Source organism: Heliangelus exortis, chromosome 1 (genome assembly GCF_036169615.1).
Source record: "Heliangelus exortis chromosome 1, bHelExo1.hap1, whole genome shotgun sequence".
Lineage (NCBI taxonomy): Eukaryota > Metazoa > Chordata > Aves > Apodiformes > Trochilidae > Heliangelus > Heliangelus exortis.
The window spans coordinates 103739547-103761194 of NC_092422.1; the positions used below are offsets into that span (position 1 = coordinate 103739547).

General features: G+C 41.0%; 1 protein-coding gene across 1 annotated transcript in view; it reads left to right on the plus strand.

Annotated features, from left to right (window-relative positions):
- Positions 1-901: 901 nt before the first annotated feature.
- HTR1F (5-hydroxytryptamine receptor 1F) overlaps positions 902-21648 on the plus strand; it is a 110036-nt gene continuing 89289 nt past the window's right edge. The window contains exon 1 of the mRNA XM_071756122.1: positions 902-1240. The gene's annotated coding sequence lies outside the window, so the exon portion shown is untranslated. The remainder of the gene's footprint in view (positions 1241-21648) is intronic.

Genomic DNA, 21648 nt, shown 5'->3' on the forward strand with positions numbered 1-21648 from the left:
TGAAGTGAATTGAGCACAGCATGTAACGAGGAGCTCAAAGCACTACTTGCAAAATAGTTTGTGGTACTGAGCCTCCTTAGATGATGGGTTAGAAACCTCACTGAGAGGTGAAGTCCAGTGCTGAGTCCCTAGAAGAGGGTGAGAGAAGGCCCTGAAAAGGCATGCAGGTAAGTAATGAAGATCCCAGGGCTCGGCCCAGAGACAGCATGTCAGTCCCCTCACAGCCCTGTCTAACTGCAACACTAAGGTGTCTTCAAAACGTCCTGGTCCAAATACAGGACCCTGCCAGCTGCTCTTCTGCCTTTACAGGATACCTGAGCACATTCTTGTCCACCTCCATACAACATCAGAAGTAGCCTTCCTCGTAGCCTAGTCATAACATTTTGGAGGTGGTTGTTTCATGCATGAGCATGCACTTCTGATGATCCAAAATCTCACAGACTTCTGCTGCTTGAAACAGAGCTTTCCCTTCTTCTCCCAACAAGATAGAAACTGAAAAGCCGACGACTAGGCAGCAGCCTTTCCACTCAATTTAAGATACATCAGGGACCCCCCAGGGACTCTCGCTGCTCCTCCCTGGCCACCTCTGGCTCGGGGAGCCGGGAAGGCGGCACAAACGCCGGGCAGCCCTGCAAGGGACGCCCGCTGCTCCTGTGCGGTTAGGCGGGGGAAGGTGAGCATCCCTCCCCACGGCACATTTCACCTGAGAAGGGGGACATCCCTCCCCACGGCACATTGCTCCGGAGCGGAGGGGACCACCCTGCAGGGAAGGTCATCCCCGCTGGCCCGGGAGCCGCGGGTGGAGCATCCCCGCGCCGCATCCCGGCGCCCTCCCCCGGCTACGGCCGCCCCTCCCCGCTCCGCCCCGGCAGCTCCCGCAACGCGCGCAAATCGCGAAGCGGCGGAGGGGCGCGGAGCCGCCCGGCCCGCAGCCCGCCGGGCAGAGGAGCTGTCGGGGCGGTGCCGGAGTTTGCCTGTCCGTCTGGTGCCTCCCCTTTCTCTTCTCTTCCCTCCCCTCCCTTCGTCGTGTTTTCTTCTTCTTTTTCATTTTTGGCGGGGGGAGCGGTGGCTGCGGAGGAAGTGTTTTGCTCTCCGCGCTCCGGGACCGGCGCCTGCCGCGGTGCGGATGCGTGTGGACGAGTCCTCGTGAAAGCAGCTCCCGACGTTTGCAAAAAACAAAACAAAAACCAAAACCAAAACACCCAACCCAAACAAACCACCCACTTGGAAATTTAAAACGGTAAATCTAGCTAACTTTTAATTATCGTGCTTGCTGTGTGCTTATATATGTAGATATTTATGGCTTATCGGGTTTCATTTCGTCATCCTTTGGTTTCCGTTAATCAGCTTCTCTTGTGCTGCTGGGGAACTTGAAATATTGGGGCTTGAGACGGAGTTGGGCTCTGTTTCTGCTTTATCCTAAAGTTGGACTGAGGAATGAAAACCTTCCTAGTTCATACCAGCCTCGCAAATAATTTGACTTGTTATATTAACCTGAATGTATATGTAATTTTGTGTGGCAGCATCCCCTTGAGTTTGCTTTTCCTTAGTTACATTTTTGTCAATGCTATCTGATATGGCATAGAAGTGTGCATTGCACACACATGCGATCCTGGGGGATGCTGTATGCTGTCATTTGCATCTGAAAATCCAAGCAGGTTTTGAGTCTTTTTAGTTTATCATGTTAACAAGTGAACTGTTACCTGTTTTCATCGTGATTCAACTTGTGGATCCTGTCTAGACAAGGTCACTCAAACTAAATCAAGTGGTGTTTTTCTCTGCCCTGTAATTATTTAGTTTCTATTTAAGCTATAGAAATGTGCTGCAGTTTGTACAGTTTGCACAATTTGTATAGCTTCTTAATCCAGTAAGCTTTTGTTTGAGAGGTTATTTATTTCGTACAGTCACTGTATTAGCTGTATGCTTTAGGAGACTGGGCAACTGCAGACTTGCTGCACATTATGAAAACCAACTTGAGGAGATTACCTGTCTTTGCTTTGTTGGATATTATAATTTCATAGATATGCTCTCTACTATTAGCTATTATTCTTCTTGATTGTTAACCCAGCAGACTTTTACATGAGGAAAATAAAAGTGAGGGGCCAGTTAAAACAAATAAATTGGTATATACATTATAAAGACTCATTTGTTTACATAAGAGAAAATGAAAGTCTCATTTGCATAGCTGGAAAAAATGACTGACCTCAACTTGCTGTAAAATATGAGCTAAACCATGAAGTTTAACTAAGGGAAAACTTAGATTAGTGTAGATTCTGTAAGTTTTTTATGGATTTTGTTTCTTTCCTTTCCGAGAAGTCATTTATGTGTTGGTCTATCTACCTGTACATATGAGTGCACGTACACCTGCACAAGCACACATACCAACCTGATAATGTCCAAGCACAGGATTTGTGATTCTGATTTTTAAGCTGCAGAGGACTGCAAACAGTAATGAGGAAAGGAAAAAGAAAACCTTTGCAATACATAATTTTGGGCATATACCTTATGAACCATAGTTTGGAGACTAGTCTCAATAGTAAAAAAAGGAGAGAAGGGTCCACAGAGCACCTAGCACATGCTTTTGCTCTAAACTGCTGATCACCGTGATCACATCTCTGGTTTTAATACCTCTTCCAAAAACTTATGTTCATCTACAATTTATCTTGGTATCGTTAAAAAAAATGGGATAGAAAATGCATAATTTAAAAAAAAAAAAATTCTATTTCTAAATATTAAGATCCATTGACCCAAGAGGCAAATAATTTGCTTAGGCTCTAAAAATAATCTTTGTTCATGAACTTAAAACTGTTGTGTTCTGACACCACACACTAACTTTCTGCAGTCTTGCACTAAATGACAATATGGAAGGAGGGGGTATTGCTTCTCTTGCACGTAGGACATGAGTGGTAAAGTGACTGGTCAGCAATGCTGCTCAAAACATCAGTAACTCTGGGAAATGTTACTGTCTGAACACTGCAAAAGGTACAGCATCAGGTTGTTTATAGGTATTGCAAGCACATTACTCTTGGTACCTCTTTGCCTCTTTGCAATTACCATTCACGGGCTGGATGATGCCACTTTTGGTGTGATTTCTGCCAAGTCTAGATTTCTGCTAAGCCTGTCATAAGTATCTGAAAGTTTCTTCATTTTGATTGTGGAGACTGAAGTGCTTGGAGTGTCAAGGGAGAAAAAAGGTAATCAGCTTCAAGCCACTATGAAATTTTAATACAGTAATAAAGTAAGACCTTTGGGTAAGTCGGAAATTCAGCTTTCTTAAGAAGAAATTAATTGATCCTCTGTTGTTTTTATTTTTCCCAGAAGTTCCGGCATCTAGAGCAGCTCTCACTGACTTCAGTGAAACCTGCAAATATGCATGTCCAAAATTTACTCCTTCCTTTCCTCCCTCCCCTGTGAGCTCCAAATTACCCGTTTTTTCATCTAGGCAGCAAATGAAAGGGCTAACACAATATACTCAGGCAGGAGGCACTCACCTGACTTTTCAATATTGAGGCTCATCTTCAGCTGGGGTTGCAGACAAAAGGGGCTTCCTCTGCACATGACATCTCTCTGGTGCTTGTTGCATTTTGTGCCAATTCCACATCTGAGGGTGACATACCACTACTTTTAGTGTTTAAGAGAGCATAAACTGATTAAAATACAGATGTATTTTGTAACTCACTAATGCACGTCTGTTAAAAGTTACAACTAAAGTTACGGGATCTGAAAGAGCAACATCTTATTGCTCCAATTTTCTGTAAATAATTTATTGGAAAAGGCATTATATACTTTCAGGATCAGTGGCTTACCCCTAGTATTAGCCCTTCTCTCAGAAATGGAGGGAAACGTAGCTTCAAAATGAAAGAGAAATTGTCTGTAAGACAGCTTTAGTACTTTAAATCAGTTTTTATACCTTTGTCTTTTAAATGACTAATCTCCACCTCTGCAGTGTCCTTTTCACCTGTGAGATAGCTTCAGAAACTGCTGGAGTCAATTTGTACTACAGGATTTTAAGTGATTAATGTTAGGTGCACAATATAATGAATTTTCAGTACTTGATGGGTTGCATCCTTTGGCTTTGGATGCTTTGTTTTGTTTTGTTTTTTCAGTGTTACATTCTTGCCTGCATGGTTTCCCTGTAATTTATTATCACAAAGGTGACAGACTCTTTAATTCAGCTTCAACTGTTACAGCATTTTTATACAAGAGCTCATTTACTTTGTCATAGCATTTAACAAGAAGGTTCGGTCAATGTTACCCATTATTCTCTAAGTATTGTGTTAAGAAAGGATTCTACAAAAAACTATTTATATACATATATCAGACATAATGTTGCCCCCTACTACTAGATTTGGTTTCCAATTGTAATAAAGTTGGAGAACAAAATTTAGTATTTTTCCTGTTCAAGTTTTCTGTCCAAGGTAGGAAAGTGGCACAAGGCTGCTGCTGGCAGACAGGCAAGTCCTTTAGTATAAACCCTTCACATTGTAATTAAGAGCAGGGTACACTTCAGAAAGTGTTGGGAATGCATATTATATATATTTAGTTTCAAATGTTGCTTTCTTTAAGAATGGTTCATGTTACAAGTTACTGATGGAACAAGAGAAGAGAATTGGTGGTCCTTTGGTGGTCCTCTCTTCTTGTACTTAGTTTTTCTGCAGTTTGTGGAGGAAGAAAAGCACAAGGTGCAGTAAAATATGCAGACCTAGACATCCTGAGGATTGACTAAACACTTGTGAGTTCCCCTTGCATATAGCAGAAGCCTATCACATTGTAATTAGGGAGTCTTCCTTGGAAATAGAAGAGTTGTGAAACTGGGTTTGACTCTTACATCTGTATTCGCACATCTTCTGCAGGAGAGAGGCTGAGGGGCCAAAACTATGTTCCATGTTTTTAGAAACATGATTTAAGCATGTATCCTGGACTTGATAGAGTTAGGTAAATGGTTGGACTCAATAATCTTAAAGATCTTTTCTAATCAGAACAGTTTTGTGATTTTAAAATCTGGATAGCTAGTTTTAAATAGTAAACATGGTTTGTTCTACCATAAAGCATCAGCAGCTCAGCACCGCAAAAAGCCCCACCTGAAGCCTCCCACATAATTGGTTATGTTGAATAATGAGAGGGTTCTACAAAGCACTAGTTGTGATACTCTCTTTTGAAAAACTATTTGAGCATACAAGCAAGTAGCCTTGTTGAATATGTTCAAACATTGCTTCTTGTCAAAATGCAAGTTGATCAAAGTGAAAAAATGGCCACCTACATGAAAAATTTTAATTTTTTTTTCTCTAGAAGTAGCCTGTCATTATCTTTGGCCCTATTAATTGCATTCTATCAGAATCCCTTACTCCAGTATATTAAATGACAGTGCTACTTTTTCAGCAACTGGGTCTTTGTTGATGGTGGAAAAGAGAAAAGTTTGATGGCAAAAACATCTGGAAAAGGATCAGCAAGTGAGCTGGCCTACATGTAAACACAGCAGTTATGCCTTAGTTGTTAAACAGTCAAAAAGTCATTCCCTGCCACAGGGAATACAGGATTCCATAGACAGCTTATTAGCAGCACTGTCCCTATGAGGTGCAAAGAGAGGTTAGGATGATCTAGCTCCCTTCTTTCATATATAAATAAATGTGTGTGCTTAGATAAGTATGTACAAAAACACATACCAATTTCATGAAGACCAAATATAAAACCCATATGAATAAACAGAAAGTTGCAATGAATTGTGAAGGAACATTCAAGATGTGACCTGCTGGAGAAAGAGGAAAGAAACAGAAAAGCAGCAGAAAAGAAAACTGAGAGTGACAAAAAGGTCAGATCCATTATGTAAATTTTGGACAGAGTAGGTGAGAAGGACTGGAACTGGCTTACCTAACCCAGAAAATCTACTGCTTGTGCAGCAAGGAGAGGTGATTAGAATCTGATGAATGCTTTATGGTAATGCAAAACCCGGAATTCCTCCAAATGGTACTTTGTACCTACTGAAGTGTGGTTGCATTTGGCAGTGTCCCCTGACTTGAGAACTTCTGAACTCTGCTGCTGTAAGTCACAATCTAAAATATGACAATTTTAGAAACTTTTGACCTTCAACATAGAATTTATGAGCATTTAATTACTATACCTGTAATCATGTAATAATGTCTGCAATAGCAATTACGAGCAGACAACAGATTCCTCTTCCCCCTTCTTCATAGTAGGGGTAATACAAGTTTTTTTCTTTCTAAAAGTTGCATAGTAGCACTTTCTTCCTAGAAGTGACTGTAGTTGGTTCCTACAGCAGTGGGAGGGCAGAACAGTTGGCTTGAGTCTTCTCATGGACAGGAATTACAAATGTTCTCTGCTTGTTGCTTCCAACTATGACAGACGACACAGTGCTCAGTGAATCACTCTTAAGGTCAACAGCGTAACGTGACTTCAGCATCACATTACATCTTCTCTCCTCTCTCTTCCTCTCAATCTCACCATCTTTCTTATTCCACAGCATCCAGGTTTCACACAGACCATACTCTCTAGATCCTCAGTTGTCTGAGTTTTTGGGTCTCCTGAATTCCTGGATTGACACTGATTGCACTATGTGAAAGCACTGATGCCACCTCGACTGAAAAGCTCTCTGTGTGGGCAGGAATAGTCATCATAACTGTTCTTTTTCCCAGAGTCCAGAAGCCAGTGTGCATAACACTTACTGTAGGGCTGCTGCAATACATGAAAAACAAGCACTTTCTAGTTGTAAGTGCAGATGATTTCTTTGAATCATGACTGCATTTGTTAGTCTCTAGATGCACAGATTTGGGACATAACTGGGTCTTTTGCTGAAGAAGAGTGATTCTTCCTCTGAGACAGAAGGAACATATTCCCTTTTTTTTACCTAGCATAAATGCTGTTGTTTTGCTAGCATTAAATCTATTCATTTTATTTGTACTAAGAGTAAGATTATCTGTGAAGTTCAATATAAAAAAAAAGTTTAAAAATCAGCTATCAGTACTCACTCTCTTATCCTTAGCTTTGTACTAGAAAAAGCATCTTATAAAAGATCAGGAGGGTTTGGGCAAACCACTGCAGTAGGCGGTGATGGAGCCCACAGAATACAAGTTTCCCAACACACTGTGATGACTGTGGTTCACTGAGTCACTGATGAGAAGGGGGCACTCTGAAAACGAGAGACATCTGAAACAGAACTCTATTATCAAAATATGGTCTTTGGGAGAGAACTCAGATCATGGTTTATCTCAGACACTAGAGGATGTAGAAAAATTTGGACCACATCTGTATTGTTTATAGAGGTCCTAGTAACTGCAGGACAAGTTTCTAACATTGCCCACAGACATAAAAGCAATAAATGTGGCTTGGGTGGATATATTGGGAAGGGTCTGTGCCACTGTCTGAAAATCTTGATTCAGAAAATTGGTCTTAATAACTCATCATAGCAACTGCTGTCAAGTTGTAAGACTTTTAACATGGACGATTGTCCAGGAGACTCTCCTGGGTATCATGTAAGGCTTTAATTAACAGCTTAATATTAATTAGGATATAATTATGATTTAATTAATCATTTAAGCTGAGGGAATAATGCACACTTGGTAAACGTGCAGGCGATAAAATGTTGAGTGCAAACACGTTGAATAACTGAGTTAGAATTTAAAGCTGGTTTTAAAAATATAGGTGAATAGAACAAGTATCAAGGACACTCTTGGGCAGAAACAACCAAGAGTGCAAATACAGCAGCGGAAATGGCTGACTGGATAGAGATACACATCCCAATATATGTCAGCAATCTCACAGAGCTGAATCACGTTCGGATGAGGTAACCGGCGGATGCATTTTGAAAAACTGCCACATGGCCATCCACATCCTGAGTCTGGGCATGAGGTGAACACAGAGAGCAGGGCTGCTCTGCAAGGAGGAACATGCTGGGAGCCAAGGTGACCCCAGTGTGGGCACTGCCTCACCAAGGGGGCACAGCAGAGCCAAGTGCTGGTGATGAGACCCAGGGAGCACCATTAGGGGGTGAACCAGGGGCAGGGGCAACCTGACAGTGCAGTCAGGAGGAAAAAAATTACATTGATATTATTTAGTAATGCAAAAAAACCCCAAGTGTACTGCACAGAATAAGAAAATAATATCATTATCTCCTCAAGAAAACAGAGAAGTTAAACTTCAGAAATTTAATGGCATTTTGATCTCTATAAAGGATACATTTAAGGTTGTTGATTTCTTTCCTAGGGAAACGATTTCCATTCTGTCCTCTCTAACATTTGTATTTACATAAACCAGCCTCTATATTGGGCTTGCCCGATGTAATGGCATCCTTATCATCTTTCCTGCACAAAGAATTTTTATATTAGTGTTACAAATTAAACTCACTCTCACTCTGCCTTTTAGTGAAGTCTTTCCATTTTTTTCATCCAGCCAACCTTCTTCTCAAGGACTGTACTGCAGGTCTTATTATGATATTACCTGAAGACTGACAGTTGCCAGTAGCAAAAAAGGCTCCTGGTGCTTTGGAGAAGATGAAATGAGTGTTTCTTTTCATCTAGATCAAAACTCTTGGATGGCTGTGGGACTCGGGGTTTTGTTTTCCCTTTTTTGGTTTTTAATTAATATTTTAGGATGCTTAAATCTAGAATAAACAACTATTTTCTAATAATAATGAGGCTCTGTGGGTATATGTACACTGTCACTTCTGTCAATGTTAGTTTATTTGCACTCTGTTACAGAGCAAACCAACCAGTTTATCCAAGACAAAAGCCAGGTATGGATTTGGAGCTGATTGGCTCAGGAGACCATTTTAAATAAGCACAATACCTGAGACCATACCCACACTAGGATCTTTCTGTCTTAGCATTTTCCAGCAGACCTTCTGCCCTTAAGTGCTCACAAGTCCTCATGCTATGTCCTTAGACAAGCAGTCTACGTACTCCTTGCTGTCAGACCACCATCCCACAGGGCCAGCCCTCACAACAATTCAGGTACTTTGAACCATAAAACATCTGAAAAATAGTAATAATTTCTTTCAGCCACAGGGATCTGTGTTAAGTGCCATGGAGTGGTAGCGCAGCTTTTTGCACTGCTCTAAATGCAGTTAACAGGAATATTGTGGGCACCAGCCACACTTAGGCTAGGGAGCAAGGATCTCTCAGCAATGAAGGTATCTTTTCTCTTTGTTTAAGATATGCTTGGTTCAGGCTTAATTTTTTTGTTTGTGTTTCAGATTTTGACAATGGCCTAGTGACACTAAGTTTTCTCACTGAAGAAAACAGACAAAGGTTCTCTTCACTCCAGAGCAAGCCAGTTAGTGCCAGATGAAATGAAGCAGCAAGATGAGCAGCCTAGGATAACTCCATTAGTTTTGGGCACAAAAGTCAGTGGTGCTTTAAACTACCTGTAAAGAAAAATCTGTCATAGAAAAGACCTATCTTTGGATACTGCTACTTAAAGAAAGACAAGAGGGCTTAAGTGTGGAGCCTTCTCATGACTGACTGTAGTGACAGCAAGTAACTGTAAGATGTGGGGTACCAAGATCCCAAAATAACAGCAAAGAAAGGGAGATTTCCAAATATCGATGGTTTTCTCGAAAATTAGTCTTTGGTGAAGCAGTAGCACAGTCTCTACTGAACAAGTCTGAGCTATGCATATGTGATATTGCTACAGGATTTAATATTCATACCACAATTTTCAGCCCACTATGGCCACCTAAAATCCAAGTGTGTCATCTGTATTTAGTTATGTGATCTTCAATCAGTGGCAACAGCTCTGGGCATACATCTTATTTTTATGATGACCTATAAAGCTGTCATCTGTAGCTGCTTGACCTCTAACACATAACAACATCTAGAGAAACAAGCCTTAAAATGGAAATTTACTTTACTTGCTTTTGTTAACATTCATCTGGCAATTCCAAAGGGCTGCAGCAGGGCCAGCACAACCATGAGAGTGCAAGTTCGCCTTAGTTACCTCTTTCTAGTGTGGTTATGCATCTTCTCTTCATTCTCAGATAAAAAGTCAAGTCTCTTGCTCATTAACCCCATCCTTGATCTTGTATTGAAACTATTTATTGGCTGTCCAGGTAGTTTGTTAGGCTAATGGTACTTGTCTCCTGTTATATATAGCTTCACATAAGAAATAAGCAGAACACATTTAGTCATGTCAGTCAAGCTATTAAATATCTCTAATAGAACAAAGAAAAAGGCTGCATTTTTTAATGAAATTTTACCTGCTTTTTAATATGAAAAACCCAGATTTAAAAAACCTTCCAGAAAAATGTGAAAAATATGAATAAGGAAAGCCAGATATTAGACTTACAGTGAGATTCATTGGGATTGTTAGACATTATCCTTCACAAGCAGATGCTGTCTCAATGATGCACATCACTGGTTACATGAAAGATTTCTGTCTAAAGCATGACATTTCATTCCAGAGAAGCAGTCATTAATTTCTAACTTCTAAGGTCTGTAAAGCATGTCAATCATTAATGACAACTAGTAAAAATTCTGAATGTAGAAATAACTTAATTTTTTAAAAGAAAAACACATTTTCCTCCAGAATCAAAACATTTTTTTCTCCACTTCTCCTTTTAGAGAAGGGCCTGAAATAGTCTTTGTTCAGTTGCTGTGAGGGGAGAGTAGGAAGAAGCCAGCACTTTGTGTTGCTTAATGTGCAGGGGCCCACACTTTTAACGACTCTACCCTGCCCCAACACAGGCAGAGCCAACCTCTGCTGGAATAAAAGTAAACAGAAAGAAATCAATGGATGCAGCAACTCAACATGTTTAGATTTACATCTCAGTGAAGAGAGGAACATATTTTTGGTAAACTTTTTTTTTTCAATACCTATTTGCAGAAGATCCCAACAAAGGATTCATTCTCAAGACCTCTCTGTGAAGGCTACCTGATGCAACACATGAAAACCAGGGGGAAAACAATACCCTGAAAGTACAATATCTGTATTGCATCCATGTAAATCACTTGCAATGATGGGTTGTACCTACTGTATTGAACATATCCTGAGGCAAAGACAGAGGCAGAGGAGCATAATTCTTCATTCTCTTTGGCAAATGCATTCTGCTACAGGTGGACAGAGATGTTTCTCTCCCTTAAAGCACTCAGGCAGTATCCACTACTCTGGTTTCATCTTTGAAATGAATGTCCCTAACACAGTCTGCAAGGTGGAAATGTTCAGTTCATTTTATTGATTCAGGGGGAGAGGTTGACACCTGCCTATGAACAAGGCCAGGGATGATATTCTAAGTCAGGGTTTTTGCCTCTCATCTTCCTAAGTATTACAGCAATGTTGCTCACTGACTTCTGAGGAGCATGGTGAGGTTAAACTGGTGGCCATCTTCAAAGTCACCAGGACTGCAGCAGCAGGAATATCAGCTTGTAATAGTCAAAGGGAGGTTTTTAGTGGCTTAGAAATTGCTCATCTGCTGTAATCAGAAAATTTACAGGAAAAATCTTTGTATGAAATATTGGAAGAACAGATTTGGGCAGAATTCATCTGATAAGAAAAAAAAAAAGTATGATAAAGCAAATTATATAATTATATTTTCCTGACCTGGATGCATCCTTCTACTGAAATCAACTTCCAGCATGTATCAAAGAGGTGTATGACAAAGAAAGAAAAGGGAACTTAAACATGAGTCACTTTGGTGAAAATGGCACAGGAATCTAGGTAGGCTCTATGCTGTTGCATTGAAGTTCAACACAGACTGACATAGAGATACGTTGAAAATAGTTTGATTGGAGATGATGATCATAAAGGATTTTTCCAACCAAAGTAATTCTATGATTCTACATGTAGGACACAGCACCATTTACACAGGAAAGAGCACTGTAAATATCAGGAGCTGATTTAGTTAATCAGAACTTACTTTACTTAGAAATGCAGCTCTTACTTTTTAATGTGAAGTTGTTTTCAGAAAAGCAATACTTATTCTAGATGTAACCAACTCACTTAAAGTTTCCATAACTGTTATTGAGAGAACTACTTCTACAAAGTCATAATTTTGTGATGCCTTTTCTGCACATCTAAGGTGTAGAATATCTGTGACTAATGGATCCTTACTTTCTCATTCTTATTGAAACAATATTGTGTAGGCTTTGGCAGTGAACTGATATAAAGATTTCTCTGTTGAGCCCAAACACATTTACCTTCTGCAAACTCATTCATTTAATCTAGAGAAGCATAGATCATTTGAAGAATGATAAAATTACATCATCATCCTGAAAATTAAGCCATTTATTTAAAAAGAAGTTTGCTCTTGTACAACTGTAGGTATGAGTCACTGACCTCAGAACTCAGAGCACTGCAGGGATATTAAGACTATAAAAACAATGATTTTAATAAATTGGTGAATGAAACGAAGAAGACAAGAAATAAAAAAACTTTTTCATTCTGACTGAAACAAAAAGCTTGTTTCTGTGGCAGTGAGAACAGATCATTCTCCTCATGTTCCCCGTTTCAAATCTTCTGGATCAACACCTGTCAAGCAAATGCTATTGCTGGATGTACTGCCCTTTAAAAAGTTGCAGAAATCAACAAGAGTAAGGATCAAGAAGTATTTCTCTTTCTTTCAGTAATAAAGACTTTGTCACCTTGTTTTCTTTCTTCAGATTCTTCTTTTCTTGCCTACAACAGCTGCCAGCTCTGAAACAGCTGAGCTGCAACAAAGAAATGTCCTGGAGTGGTGGAGAGACCATGCTGGCAGAACTGTTTTCCATCTCAGACCACAGCTACCTCCCAGCCAGGGAAGAGAAGGTCGTTTTGATTGAGGGTGGTGAGGGGGAAAGAATGGGAGAAAAATACCTTTCTTCCTTTCTTTGTATCTTCACCTCCCTCTAAAACCTATCCTAAAAGTGAGAATCAGTTTTTCTTGTATCTCTGTTGTGGAGGGATCTGTTCTCACTTCTCCCATTTAGAGTGCCTTTGAGAGTGAGTGGTGTCACACCTAGCAAGAGCTTCATCTCCAGCATCTACAGGGGAGCAGCTCACACACTGCAATAAACTGGCTTAGAGTCAATTCAATTTAGATCAAAGTGATGATAATGTGCAAAAGGAAGGAACTACAGAGGTAATTTCAGAAGATGTTTCTGCCTCCTGAAAGGTCATGGAGCTAGCTACTCCACTGCTTTTTGTTTGTTTGCAATTTAGCTTCCAAGTTACTTCTAAGTACTCAGCGCCCCGACTCTATTGTTTTTGTGTGCAAGTACTTGTCTGCTTTTCACTATTTTTTATGTGATTCGAGATAGAAGAAGGATCCCTATCAGAAGGAAATACATAGACAAATAAATTCAAAAGATAAAATTATTCCTAGTGCAATCTCTGCTTTTCAGATTTTCCACTGTGATAAGAAGGAGGCCGTACCCCAGGCAGTGACACTGGGCCACATGTATGACTATAAAAGCAAAAATTTATTTGAACAGGCTGTTCTGTGGTTAACTTGGCACTTCTCAGGAGCACACACACACACCAGCCACCACCGCCAGCCCTTTGTGCTTGGCACTGACTACAGCACTGCCTGTGTGGGGGCTTCGAGAGCAGGCGGCTTGTGTTAAAGAACAAGGTTGGGACCACGCCGTCTGAGAAACCGCCTCTCCTCTCTGCACTGCACTGAGGAAACCAAGCTAACAGAGGTACAGAAGCCTCCAGCCTCATATCTGTGTTCAGTTCTGGGCACCTCACTATAAGAGGGACACAGAAGTGCTGAAGCATTTCCAGAGAAGGGCAACAAAGCTGATGAAGGGCCTGGAGCGCAAGTCCTGTGAGGAGAGGCTGAGGGAGCTGGGGGTGTTCAGTCTGGAGAAGAGGAGGCTCAGAGGAGACCTTAGGGCTCTCTTCAGCTGCCTCAAGTGAGGTTGGAGCAAGGAGGGAAACAGCCTCTGCTCCTTAGTAAACTGTGAAAGGACCAGAGGGAATGGATGGAAGCTGCTCCTGGGAAGGGTGTTTGGAAAAATCTTTTCCCTGAGAGGGTTGTCAGGCATTGGAATGGCCTGACCAGGGCAGTGGTGGAGTCACCGTCACTGGAGGCTTTTAAAGGGCATTTGGACCTGGTCCTTAAAGACATGGTTTAGTAGTTGACTGTGTCAAAGGCTGGACTGGATGATCTTGGAAGTCTCTTCCAACCTAAACATTCTGTGATTCTGTGATACGGGCTGTGAGGGATCTGCTCCAGAATCTGCTGATTCTGGAGTTTCCTCCCCTGCCTGGTTCCTCTAAATGACTGGTAGCCTCCTTGCTCTGGAGAGCTTGCTCCACACCAGCATCTGTGTACTGCAGGGTGGTTCTTCCTCAGCAAGAAGGCAGGAGCTGGGAATTGACCCTGGGATGGTGTCTGCTTGCCTGAAGCAGGGGAACAGAAAAGGAACTTCTGAGCTGGGGGAACAATTAATGGACTTCAGAAGCTCAGCAAATCTGAAACAGGGATTCCTGTAAGAGTAGTATCAAAATGTAAATAAATATATTATTAAACATGATCTTAAAGAGGCTGCTAAATCAAAATGCTATAGAATGAACAAAGACAATAAGAAGGTGATGAAAGTATTACAGGCAAGAGACTGAAACAGAACTTATATCTTCCACCTGCTTTTTTTCCCTAGCACTCTAACTAGACCTTTCTGAACCACCCAGTAAACTGCCAATTCAGCCTTAACAGAGCACAAGCAGGGATGAAGGTACCATGATTAAAAATGCACAGAGACCAAAACAGAATAAATCAAATTATGTAAGTAATTTTCATAGTTTGAAATCACTTATCTTTTATGCAGTCAGCATGTGATACTGTCTTACACTGGGATATACTTAAAAGTCACTTCAAAACTGACTGTGTCATTATCAGTTCTGGGACATCTGATACCCTAAACTGCAATCAGAAGCAGTGCAGGGAGGAATCACAGAGCTGGTCTGAGAGGGGAAGAAGGGCACAAATCATATGAATGAGCTTCCTCCCTGCGAGGAGCCTGGGCTACCCCTGCCCTCAGCATGGCTCTCAGAGTCACTGCTGGCCCATGGCTCAGAGGGTCTGGGTTGGTCTTCATCCTCTACCAAAGTGCATGACCTTGGTCTCATCATTTTGTCTCACTGCATCTCTCTTTCCTTACTGGTAAGGCAAGGTGAGCAAAATTCCCCTATCTAATGAAGAACTAGGAAGAAAAAATCATTGAAAAGAGGTACTTGAACTTTGAAAGGATGAGCCATGTGTGTATCGCTCAGTTTGACAGATCTTTCTATGATGAGCTTCCCTGCAACTCTGAGTTTGGGGTTATTCAGTCTGTTGTCTTGGTACAGGAACATGCATGTTTAAGCCTGCAAGTTTAAGCCAGACATGCAGTTCTGGAGGCCCCCACATAAAAGATATGCCTCTGATTTTATCTGCAGTCAGTCGTAAATTTAAAGGATGAAAATTAGCACATGGTAGTTTGTCTCTTCCCTTCCAGCAAGGTGACAGAAGGCTTCTGCAGCTGATTCTGAAGACTTTCACAAGACCCTTCCATCTTCCTCACATGCAGCAATGTCAGCTCATCATCGATTTTCAATATGGCTTTTCATCACTGAAACATTAACACTTGAATTATCAGCCTGCCCTGCACAGGTTGAAATTAAAAAAGTGAGAGTACTTGTATCATAGAGCTTAGTATAGCAACTCCTGACAAGTTATTTGAGCAGTGAAACTGTTGAAGCTTGCTTTCCTGTGATTCTTGTTCTTGGAAACGTTTTTTGTCCTTCTGTTCCCCTGTTCCCCTCACACAGATTCTCTAATATCTAATAATACCCATGCTGTGGCCTTTCCTTTAATAGGGGGCTGCTTTCAGTAGAAGTATAGGGACTCTTGATCTCTGCAAGTTTAGTTAAAACTAAGCACCAAGTTCAAAAGGAACACATGCAGACTGAGAGCACAATCTTGTGTCATTTCCCAAGGAAACTGGACTAAAAGATGGCTGGCTAAAGGGTAGGCTAATTCAAACCTTCCCCTTCTGCTAGAAAAAAAAATTCTCACTTTTTTTCTAACAATGTTAATTATGAGAGATTTAATCAGAGGGAAACTGACTCCCCTAATTTTTTTTTTTTATTAGTAGGGTCTAGAAGGACAGTTTTATGTTCTTGTATAACTAGAAGAAATTATCTTCAAGAAGAAATGTATCAATTCCCTTTTTTAATTAATTACTGATTATTTGCTTTATCGGGGATTTCCACTGCATGTTGTCTCCTTTGAAATAATACGAAATCATTCTCTCTTTAAGGTTGTTTCAAGCAACATGATGGAAGCCTCCCATAGCCTGTTTTCTTACTGGAATTTTCATCCTTCTTGATTATCGGCTGTGTTCCCATGACAATTCCTGTACTCACGCATCCCAGAATTAGCTCCTAACACATTCCAGCCTGATGGTACATCAAGCCCACTCAGTGCTCTGGAAACTACATGTACGCAATAGGCTCTGAATGTGTGGGGAAAGGAAGGTCTCTAATTTGGGCATTAAGGCCATGTGATTGAAAGACAGGAGAAGGGATGGACAGAAGAGAGTGGAGGAAGTTAAAAGATGCTTAGGTTTATTCACTTTTTTTTACCGAATGCTTCATGTCTCTAGGATAACACCTATGTCATTAGAATACACTTTTGGTAAAATGGAACACTTGCTTGAAAAGGACATATCAATCTGCCTTCAGAGTCAGCTGATAAAGCAAGAAGTTCTCTTTATTTAACTTTCCTTCAGCTTTCCATCATTGCACCTTCAGTTTGCCTGGAAGCTCACGGTCTCCATGAGGCACCTAAGTGTCATTTCCACTTCAAATGCTGCTGCATGGCTGGATGCATTCCAGCTGCAGAGCTACATACCCTTTCCAAGACTGCAAGTCATCTTGGCCAAAACCTGAGCAAATCCTAGTAGAAATCTACTTTAAAAAAACTACCTCTGTGCTCAGTCCTAGCTGAGCCAGATCTGACAGTATGCACCCAGACGGGCCACTCACCGAGTACGGAGCATCTGGATACTCTACAACTTCAAGCTACATCAGGGTCTGATGACAGATAAAGCTCCCAGCAGGTGCTAGTTTGGCTTCAAATTTCATTGGTGGTTTCCTAGGAAGATCACCATCTCACTCTCACGTTTTGTGGCCAGCACCTGTGTTCCTCAGCCAAGGCAAGATAACAGCCAGGACTCCTGATAGATCTTTGTGGACAGCTGACTTAGCTAGCAGAATGTGTTCAACTCTAATAGCTAGCAGCGCTCCAGATAGCTGTAACTTTTTTCTGCTGGTAGCCAAAGTTCACAGATGAGAGCTGTTTTGAGGCTCTCTGGATGTTTTTGACCCCCAACCTGTTCTCAAGGTGTCCAGACTGGAGAAGTAAAGCTCTTCAAGATGTTTCCATCTGAGAACAACCTACTATCTCACCATCTGTCACAACAGCATTTTCTAACGTTTTCTTCTCCCTCTTGGTGCTTCTTATATCTTTTAAGTTTGCCCTCTAGTATTCTTCAAAATAGCCCAGCAGTGTTAAGCAGTGACAAATACACCTTAGAAAACTTGCATTTATGAAGTACCAAAGTCCTTCATCCCCGATAACCACTTTTTCTCACTCAGTATGATGGTACCACAAGATTTTAAAAAAACAAGCTTGTTATAACACAAACATGGTTATCAAGATAGGTATAGGAGAAAATATAATTGAGACAGTAGTTTACTTTACAGTTTGAACAATGTTTTGTGCTTTTTGCTACCTTTACCTTTTATGCAATGTATTATCCAGAGTAGAGATATTCAGAGGTGCATACAGATTTTAAGATATTCAGCTTGCATTAGTTGCAGTCTCAGTACTTTTAATGCTTTGATTTCTGAAAAGTTATTGCAAATGTCTGTTTTTGCTATGCAGCTTGTGCAGAGCTTCAGGTGATATGAAACTAAATTCAAAAGGCAGGAACATTTCTCTAAGGGATTACCTGTAGACACAATATTGATGTCTCATCCTTACAGAACATCTGCAAGAAGAACCTTTCCAACAGCAACATTTCTGCCTATTGTTGAAATGCCATGGCCATTTCAGCAGGACCCTTTTTGTTGCTCAATGGCAAACCTCCTCATGGCACCTGTCCCCTACCATAAGGATAGCCAGCAGTGTCAATCAAGGAGATTGTTACTTTTTTCTCTGCCTCTCTTTTTCTATTTCTATTTCTCTATTTCCCAACAGCTCTTCCACCATTTCAAAACCACACAGGCATTCTCCAAGTCCTTGTGCTAGTTCTAGTCACCAGGCTGAGCCCAGAGCTCAGCTCAGATGGTGACCATAGAAGGGGAATTCCAGGAATGAGGGAAAAAACTTGAATTAGTGTTGCTATGGAGATGGAAATTATCACAATAACTATTGTGTTGTTTCAATGCTTCACAGTCTCCAGTTTTAACTCCTTCCCTTGTTCCACCACTGCTTCAGCTGTGTCCCAGCAACATCCCCGCATACCTGACACAGGTCAGGAACAGGAAGCGGAATGGCAGGACATATAAGGTCAGGCCTGAGCTCTGACCAGGGAATAGAGAGGGGAGACATAAAAGTAAGGGAAGGTTCTTGTAGAAATAGGATAAGATTTTAAAGAGGAAGGAGAGAGAGGAAAAAAAAAAAACCCCACCACAAACGGTTTATAACTGGCAGGGACATGGAAAAGGAAAAACAGCTTTGGGAGATGGCACAGAAACAGACAGAAATGGAAAATATAATGGTACCGTATCATTACCCTCTACCATTCCTAATGAAGATCTGCCTCTCATGGCTGCACACCACTCGGCAATGAATACTGAGATTTTCATCTTCTCTCCTGCCTGCACCAGCCTCTCCATTTCCTTCAGCACTGAGATGAAAAGAAAAGCTTCTAGGAGGTAAATATAACATCATGCTTTCTTCTGAATGAACAGAAGTTGGAGTGAGTTCAATTACCACATTGTTACATCCAATTAGATGGTTGAGCCATTTCTGATGGAGTTTGGGTTCAAGTATCCCAAAGCTTGCACAGCTCATATACAAGTTGTTGATGGGAGTTCAATACCCTCCCATAAAAACACCCATGCTGTAAACAGAGCATCCTGTCCTTCTGCAGAAACACCAGAAAAGCATTAAAAAGGAGTAATAAAGATGCAGTTCAGCCTGTAGATGAAAATTAGGAGGACAAGGCATTGCTGAAACACTAGGCTTCACAGCTCACTGTAGGTGCTAGAGGCAGCACCACCAGTTGTATAAAGTGTCTCTGAAAATATCTTTCACCTGCTGATAAGATTGACTCTTGCTGCCACAGCCCTTGTGCAAACCCCAGCAAATGCATCCTGCTCTACTGCATCCTGCAGTAAGCACCATTTTTTTTTCATATTTCTCTGCAGCCACCAAAAGTACAGCTGGATTTTTATTTTGCCTATCTAGAGAAAGACACTATAAATCAGTTAATAAGCAGAGGATAAAATGTGCCTCCCAGGAGAGGAGCAAGATGCCTGGCCCTGTCTGGCCACCACTCACACAGTGGTAGGGATCAAGCCCCAGAGACAGCAGGCTGCAAAAAGGGCCTAAAATGTAGCCTGGGGGCATTCACACTTACATAATTGTTACATATCCTCATCTTGTATCACATCCTTTCCTGAAAATTAATACCAATTTTCTGAGCTCAGAAACTCAGAAAGGAAGATCATTTGGTGCAGACAGAGCTCACCAAAACTACCACTTAGATTTTATCCTCCTTTATCCAGAATGACAGAGCAAGTGGCTGTTCATGCTACCCACCTGTGCCATGGAACATGCAGACAGCAGCATCTCCCCAGTGATGGCTCTGGGGATCTCTCAGCTCCACCTTCCTTCCCTGCTGGCTCACAACAACTTGAAAATGGGCATAGTTTGCAAAAGACATGGGGACAATCCAGCTGATTCTCGAATCATTGCTGCTCTCCCATCCCAGAATTTCCAGAGCTTCTTACATGATTTCTAACCAAGCTTTGAGGGTGAGGGGGAAGCATAGCAAATTGCTTCAAGCTCCATGAAGGGAGATAGCACCAGGAGACTCATCTTTTGTGTGGTGCTATGGTGCCAAAGACACACTGCTCCATATATTTAGAAGACTAGTGAGAAATGACAAATTTTGGGCTATTAGTTGCTGTACATAAATTTTCAAATAAAACCATAATTTCTCATAACCTGCCCTTGTAGGCAAGCCTTCAAAAACAGGGAAATAAATGTGCTTCTTTCAAGAGTTTAATGAGTCTTCACTCACTTATTGATCTACATAGCATACTTCTTCGGAGCTCAGGAAAGTCCAAAAGGAGAATAAGGTTCAGTGAGGCTCTCAACTCCTACTGTAATTCCACCCTCACCACCTTATTTCCTTCACATTACTTCACAGATAAGACACTTGTATGAATGCCTAAATTATTTCAATTTTCAGTCACTTGGAAGCAAACACAACCCAAATACCCAAAGTACAAAGACAGTTTTGGAAAATGCTATGTTAGGCTGGAGTCATTCTGTCTTAATGTAGATATTCATATTCAGATGATGTTACTGAGAGATGTTTGGGTTTGCAAGGATTAGAGGGAAAATGAAAACAGCATCATTAATGGTATTAATCACTCCATCTAATTTTGTTCAGTGATAGTATTAGTTTCATGGCAGAAAAAAATTACCTCAAGGTCTCAAGAATGCAGGTATCATCCATATCAAGACAGCCTTAGTACACAAGATTTCCTCTGTGCCTTTTTTAAGCCTGAACACAATATGGTCAGTGTCAATGTATGGGGAACTTTCACATCTTTAGTAGGGGCAGAGCAGTATGTACTAGTCACTAGCTCATGAAAGCTGTGATCAAATTGATCACAGTGAGGGTCTGTTCCATGTAAAGACATGCCTGGCTCTCTGATTTGGAATGATATCTGAGTGACAAACAGTAGAGCTTCTCAAGGTACCCCATCTCACTTATACCAACTTTATCCTAAAGGAAAAACACTACCTTGGCCACACATGAATGACACCTGATGGTGATTAAAAATATCTAAGGTTATTTAAAAAACAGAAAACAAGGCTGGCAGATACTATTTTGAATCTTGAGCAGGAAGAGTCATGCCACACAGTCCAGAGGAGAGCTGTTAGATGGTGACAGCTGCTCTCTCTCTTCCAAGGAGCAAAGTGCACTTAGCAAAGGAGTTAAACCTTTTGTACATAATGGCATGTAGGGCATAAAGTACTGCTAGGGTCTCTTCACTGTCATGTAAAAACCACAAACGTGTCAGAGGGTGCTGTGCTTTGATTGCAGTGTTTTTCAAGCCCATCTTCACTCTCCCTCGTGCTCACCTTTTAAGCTTTGATCACAATGCTGTACAACTACAGGCACCTGAGAAATAGATTGCTAGGCAACAGATGCTGCAAAGGACTCTAGCACAAGATGGCAAAAGACCTTACAGTGTACAAAGTTGCCTGTTACAAAATATTCAAGGCAAAACCAGCTTAGTGTTATAAAGGAAGTTAGGTGAAGTAAGAAATTACTTTGAAAGTAGGGGTTAAAAATAACCTGCAATAGGAAAAGAGGCAGTTCAAGCAAATGAAAGATAAGCACGATGGGAGGCAACAAAAAGCAACATTAAATAAGGAGTTGTTAAAAGTGTGGGAGCAGAAAATATGAGAAAATAAATTACTAAAATAGA